General features: G+C 38.6%; 1 non-coding gene across 1 annotated transcript; it reads left to right on the top strand.

Annotated features, from left to right (window-relative positions):
- Nucleotides 1–7,046: 7,046 nt before the first annotated feature.
- TRNAK-UUU lies at nt 7,047–7,119 on the top strand. The gene has a single exon. It is a non-coding gene; the product is annotated as a tRNA-Lys (tRNA).
- The last annotated feature ends 451 nt before the right edge of the window (nt 7,120–7,570 follow it).

The raw sequence follows: 7,570 nt of genomic DNA, 5'->3' as shown, positions 1-7,570 counted from the left end.
TATTGTACTCTCAAAACAGTATATCAAGTGATGTGGGCAGTAAACTTATGCGACATTCAATTTGGTGGTGTACCATTATACTCTTCTTCTACCTTTCAATAGAAATTATTCACACCATTCCCCCAACGTCAAACAAGAAGCCCCCAACATACATACATAAAAAAGATCCAAAACATCCCCAAATACCCCTTAATATAGCAACCAAAAATTGAACTCACCATCCCTTGAATTCTTAACAACAACATATACACAATCCTCAACCAACACATATATAGGAAAAGGGAAAAAATGGACAGTAGCCATACCTTAATTTTGGTGGTAGTTTATTCCCTTAATGTATCAATAGCTTGATCCCTTTACTCACAAACCAAAAGTGAAGGGAAAAATCTCTTAATAATCAAGGATAAAGGGACTGCCAAACTTAAAAAGGGATATCTTCTAGTTTAATTATGGAGAATATAATCCTTATAGTATTCTTAAGATGTGCTCATGATTTGTTCACTTACCTTTAACTTGGAAGGAAGGTGTCCAAATAACCCTAGTGGAATTTTAGGGCTGCTACATAGCTAAGAGAGAACAAGAGAGAAAATCTTGAAAGCTGTTTTTTTTTTTTGGCTAGTTAAAATGAGCTATAAGGGCTGGTTTTAATCCCTTTAAAAAGAGCTGCTCTTGGACGACTCTTGGTCATTTTTGGGCCATAATTTATCAAGTAGGTGATGCACCTACTTGCCCATTATATTGGGCCTTTGTGGATTAAAAACTATTGGGCCTTGGCAGCCCATTCTCCTCCTTTTCTCTTATTTAATTTGGGCCAGAATTAACTTAAGTAGGTGGTAGGGTATTTGGCCCAATAAGCTGGTCAAGGGATCCTTAATAGGTGATGCACCTACTTAGTTTTGAAGTTGGTCAAAAGGTCAAAGTAGGTGATTCACCTACTAGCTTAAAATAAGTCAAGCAAGCACCTCAATATCTTGTTCCATTTTAAGATCAAAATGCTTATAGTTAAACTTAAAACTTGGTCACTTCATCCTTTAGATTCAAATACCTATTTAAGGGCCTAAGTTTATATTCTCTTATCAAAGGTAACTTATCATATCACGTTTCAGTACATGTGGGAACTCCTCCAAACCTATCTTACCGTCACCAATCACATAGGAATCCAAGCCCATTACCTACCCCATAAGTCCATATCAAGTGCCACATAAGTAGAACTAGTATACGCAGAATATAGGGTGTTACATCAAATTTTAGATTTCTTAGTTTCATTTTATTGTTTCCTAGTTTCGTTTGTTGGCTCGACACTAATTGAAAACCTAGTAATACCCTACTAGCTTGTTAGTTAATTTTGTGTACGTTCTTCGTGTTAACGTTGTTTGTTGTGTACTTTTCTCATTTTTGAGCCGTAGTATCTTTTTGGTTCAAGTTCATACATTACTTATTTGAGTCGTTTCAAGCAAGAATCTACTCCGACCTCAAGCCAAAATTGGGAACAAGTAACCTCATTGGAGTATAAGCGAGTTATCAACACTTGTGAGGCCAATAGAGTAAAAAATGTCAAAGTGTAAAAGTGAGGAATTGTGGACTGATTTTTGCTAACCTTTAATGTGTTTGCTATTTTTTGTGTTGTTTGTTTAGTAGCTCTTGATAGGTTCAATGACGAATGAAGCTGAAATGCCTAGTTGAGTTAAATCCATCATGGCAAGGCTAGATGCTATAGATAGTCAAATAATGGCCAGAATGGAAGGAAGATTAGAAGGGATAGAAGACTCTTTGCAAGAAGTTGGATAACTTAATAGAGCATCCAAACTTTCCTAATCTAATTCCCGTGAGTGGCTATGCTCCAAATGAGCTACAAGGTAATAAAACTAACTCTTGCACTCTAGTAAATGAGGCTAATAACCAACTAAGTGAGAATGATAGTTTGTCTTTAGGTCAGCCGAATGTGCCTTGATTTTGTGATGATAATGTACAACTTGAAATTATGGATATACTAGTTGATCCACCTAGTGTTTAATCTATTGTGGCTAGTGATAGTACTTTATCTTATGGAAGTCATGACAGCCAACTTATGTGTGAAAATGGTGATGTTGAACAAGTTGGCCGATTGACTAAAGATGACCCTCTAGTTGTTTTTGTTGTAGATCATCCTAGTATAGAGGGGATATGTGATTGTATTGGTGGTAGTCTCGGGGAAAGGAAGCATGTCCTCCACTCATGTCCATGGATACTCTACCCCTTTGAACCCGGTGATCACTTCAGGTGTGATATTGATTCATTTCAAACCATATTCGGGAATGACATGTGTGGATTGTGTGAGCATGATTATGTTGATGCTTAGCATGTCTTGTATGTAATTTGGGTTTCCCGTGATTGGTGTATCACTTTGGAGAACCCGAGGGATATTTGGGTATACGTGAAGTTTGAGCCACCTTGGCATAATGCTATGATTCATTACACTAACCCTAACCTTCATACCTTGAGGAACTTGTGTTTGTTTGTCCTTCCTATTGTTTTTCAAGGTTTGGATTCCAGGACGAATCCTTTCTAAGGAGGGGAGGATGATACGGGTCAAAGAGGCATCTTAACACTCAAGGATATGAAGACGTGAGTGAAGACCCAAGCTTGTGGGGCTGCCCATCCAAGGAACAAGCTTTGAAGTGTAGATAACAAGTCCCACACTCCAAAGCTGTTACTGTTCATCCGTCACTGTTCATCCGCCCCTTTGCAAGGGCTTTTTATTCATTTGAACTAAGTTAATCTAATTATAAATAGAACCTTATTAGGTAATTTTGGACAGATTTTTGATGATATTTGTAGCCTCTTTTGAGAGCCTCTTAGCAAGGTGGAATCCTTGGGCAAGGTGGAATCCTTGTGTTGATGAATCGCTTTGAAACAGAGATTACTTGGGGATTTCGATTCCCTTGAGGTCACGTAAGAGATAGGTTTAGGTTGCGTGAGATATTAAAGGTCCCAAAGTGGAATAAGCTTTTGGGTTGTTAATATTACCTCTTCATTGGTCTATCTATCTATCTTTTGTCTTATTGCACTTTGTATGTTTGTAGTGGACTGTTTTTGTGTTTTGTTGAATTCAAAAGTTGTGTTCTTGTGTTCATCTTGTTCATCACGTGTTGTTGCTATTTTTTTTAGTGTGTTTTACTCTTGACATCACTTCCTTTCTTGTTCTTCTTGCGAATCCGAGAGAGGTCATCAAAAGGGTCCATAGTTCTTGAACTAGTGGATTGATTTTGGTGTTTGTGTTGTTGTGTTCTTGGGGAGTTTGGTATCACTAGAAAAACCTAAATTTGAGCTTATTAATGACGTGGACAGTAGCAAATGGGTAACGTAAACATTAGAAAATGGGTGACGTGGCAGCATGCAATTGGTCTTTGTACCACACAATTTAAGCACCAATTCTGAAATTTAATTCTTTACACAATTTGGAAAGGATGACGTAAACATGTCTTGAAATAACAAAAGTATCTTGTCCCACAACACAAGAATCTTGAAATAAGAAAAAGTATCTTGTCCCACAACACAAAGGTTCTTGAAATAAGAAAAAGTATCTTGTCCCACAACACAAGGTTCTTGAAATAAGAAAAAGTTGCTGAAAAGTAGATGTTTAGTCTAGGAAGTGATGGGTTCAAGGCTTCTCACAACAATCTTTACAACTTTCAGCTTCACCACTTGAATTTCTATTGCACTTTTTGATTATGTTAAGTTGTAAGAAAAGATAAAGAACTAGATGAACACCACAACAACCTTCAAAATCACAATAAAAACTTCTTCAAAAACATGACACAACATCACCAATTGTCAACAACAAGTCACAACATATGGCCAGCTTCAAGGCATCACAACTATGGTCAATATTTTAAGCTCAACTTTAGATCTAGACACCTTTAGTGTTGGTGAGAAAGAAACCAAAACTAGAACACTATGAACAAGCAAAATACTACAAGATATAGTAAAAAAAACACAAGAAAATCTCCGCCCATACAACAACACAACACAATTTTCGGCCAAGAACACAAAGGTGGCAGATTTGACTGTTTCTGGAATTTTCAGATTTCAGTTTTTTTTTTTTGTAGTTTTCAAGTCTCAAGCCCAAGATTGATATTGTTAGAACAAAATCAAAGATAAATTTACCACCAAATGATGCACTATCAAGTCCACAACAGAAGAATCCAGCAACAACAACAAGATGAACAAGCTAACACAAGAACTACAAGATGAGCAACAAGGTGCTAGTGAATCGAAATAGGCCACACCCGGCTTCACTAGACTTCAAAATTACAATGACAACAAGATGAAGGATTACAAAGAGTATAATGTTAACAACAAGAACAACAAATGGCAGGAACTATAGTGAATCGAAATCAGCCCCACACGGCTTCACTAAGTTACTGCAATAGTTTCAAGAGTACAAAAATGAAAGATAGTAACTTGACACAAAGATATCCTAGAATCTATGAACCCTAACTTGAAGAAAGGACCCTAAGGCCCAAAGATTTCAGCACCAAGTTCTTACTTAGACCAAGAGGAACTCATGAACCTCAAGATCTCAAGTTTCTAGTCAAGAAATAACACAAGTGTAACTACACTTTGTTGGACAGATTTTAGGTTCTACTCTCAAGAACAAGAGAGAGAGAAATGTTCAATATTACAAGACTTGTTGTTGTGAAATATGAAATATGAACTAAGTGGTGAAAATAACCCTACTAGCATCTATTTATATTACACACAAAATGAAGGACAAATGACCCTTCTACCCTTCAGTTATGGGGCACCCTTGGAGTGTAATTTATTACACTTTATGGCTCCTCTTCATACTTAAAAACATTTAATCTCTTTGGTGGATCAAGTACCAATTCACACACGGCCATTTGCATGAACATGGCTTGTAGTTTTTGTAACTCCCGAGCTTGGCTTCGTGTGAATGGTCGAGAACGTATTGCACAGCTTTGTACACCCGTACACAGTTCTTACGGAAGCTCTTTCTTACCAGTCAATCAAGTAGTAAAAGAACTGTATCTTATCTTATAGCCCAGCGCGGCAGGTCATCTTTGAAATATTTGTTGTAGATAGAAGAAAGTATTAAATAGATAAGGAGTAGATGAGTAAGTGAGTCCTCACCTGAGCGATTTTGATCACCTAGAAGGCCTTTTATTTGGTAGGTAACATCGCCAAAGCGTATCATCAGATTTGACTACGAAGGAAGGAACTCGAAGTGAAAGGGCACCATCTTGTGCAAGGCAACGATAGTTGGCCCTCTATCATCTTCTATCTGGTAGACTTGGTAAAAGGGTGCCGACTTATATCCAGAATTTGAGTTCAACCACGGCTTCCTTCTTTTTAGGAGGGGATCAAGTTCCTTGCCAACTGCCACCTATCGACCCCAATCTCTTTTTATTTGTTTTGGATATTACCAAACCTATCCTAGCCTTTGTAAATTACACTAAAGCGGACACCCAACTATGGAAAATCCTCCAACAGGGTGGGTTAGGTTAGTCAATCCAGCCCGAGATGCATTCGTTGACAAAACTGCTGTAGGAATTCCTACTTTTCAATAGAGCAGAGGCGAACTGATCAATGAGAAAGAGGCCCTACCCACTACAAACGAATACACCACAAGATTAAAATACACTCATGCCTCTCCCGCATCAAGTTGACCGCCTCCTTACATAGTGATTCTATCAATCATGTATGTATATGATTGATAGAATCACTACGTATGTAGGACCCTCCATTTTGATTGGTATATCATGAAAAAAGAAGGACATTTGCACCAGGCGCACTACGCTTTCCCTTGCCCAGATGTTCGTCTTTCTAAGTCAAGTAATGGTAACCCCCAAAGACTGGAGCTTCATAATGTGTTGACGAAGGCCCCCTAACTGAGGGTTTGATTAGTAGAAGGGATGACTTTGTCTTCCCAAAAGAAGAATAACCCCGCTCTTTAGCAGACTGATCCCATTGATCATATAACTGGGAGGGAACGTGTCACATTAGAGGTGAATGATCAGAGGTGTCCTCTAATCACCACGATGAGGATGGTCCTTCTTTTAGTAGACTCAGCTATGAATATTCATTCAAAAATGAATGTCGGGCTCTTTCTTTCACTCTAACCCCATTTTTAACATGCTGAAACTTTTTGTTTCATCGAGCCTCAAGCTTGTGGTCCTCCTTTGAGTATGGGTTCAATTGAATGAATCTATCTAGTCAAGGAAAACACATGTAGCAGCAAGGATGGTGCATCACCTATTTATCATTCTCGCTCGGGAGCCAAAATGAACATGCCTGCTATCTACTGTACTATACCTTCGACCAGGCATCCTACCTTTGTCGAATAGGAACCAACACCACTGTATTGCACTTGAACAATTGAGCGGCCACTGGCTAGCAACTTTCATGCACAGATATAGATTCATTCCTTGTACCTGGTCTAGCCTTACAACCCTTCGTGGGAAGTTATTCTTATTTGGTAATATGGAGTTAGACAAAGAAAAGAGAGTACTCGACCGGAACAACGGCCAACAAAGACCGTAATTACATAGATAACTGCTCCTCCCCTTTCTTCTTAAGGGTTTAAGTTAAACCGTATGGTGGCTGTAAAGAAAGACGACCTCACCTTCTCTGGTGTCAGTGAGAGCAATTTGAGTATCCCCTGTTAACCTTCTTTTGTAGATAGAATCTTCAATGAGTGGAAAGAAGCAACCTTACTAAGAAAGGTGCTTGTTGAGTAAGGCCAACTTTCGAGCCTAAGACCCTTGTATAGGTTGGGTGCTTGAGCCCATCTTTCTCATATCAATCAAGGCTTTACTTGATTTTGAAATAAGGGGCAAGAAGCAAGGGCGTAGCAGCTGTGCAAAAGCCATTGCGCCTTACCGCATCCCTTTTCTTGTAGGAGTGCTAACACATGACCTTATATTTTCTTCCGCTTGCTCTGCAGTACAAGCCTCATATAGAGCTGCGCTCTTTTAATATGATGAGAAGATGGGGGGCCGGCCTCTTTTCCATACCAATCCTTATTTACTACTATATCTTTTTTTGGGTGTATAACTTAGTTGGTAGAGCATTGGGCTTTTAACCTAATGGTCACAGGTTCAAGTCCTGCTATACCCAAACCTACCTTACACTAGCATAGTAGCCTTCAAAGATGACTCTTTGGCCTTTTTACTCGCTTTGACAACTTTTTCCTTTAAGTGACAAGGGGGTGAGCCACTCCAAGTGAAAAGCGATAGTGAATCCTGAACTTTCCCACGCTCATCCAAAGCGGCCTCAAAAAATGATCGAAAAGCAAAGTCCTTCCTTCTAATCTAATATTCTAAAGATAGTAAGTGTGACCTGTGTGGTTTTTGAGTAGCAGTTTTCAATACCCAACGCTTAGATTGAGTACAATGTAAGAGCGATTGAACTCTGAACTGAGAAAACCCCTGTATAGCTTCTTCGATTTCTCGATAAAGAGCAGCAATATGACTAATAGTGGTTCGAATGTATATAAAAAGGATTTGTTTCTTTAGACTTCTTACTATTAGATAGTGTCCATAAATCTCATAAAAAATACCTAAAGATT

Source organism: Capsicum annuum, chromosome 5, assembly GCF_002878395.1.
Source record: "Capsicum annuum cultivar UCD-10X-F1 chromosome 5, UCD10Xv1.1, whole genome shotgun sequence".
Lineage (NCBI taxonomy): Eukaryota > Viridiplantae > Streptophyta > Magnoliopsida > Solanales > Solanaceae > Capsicum > Capsicum annuum.
The sequence above is the reverse complement of the archived record's forward strand: the minus strand, read 5'-3'. Positions and strand labels throughout refer to the sequence as shown.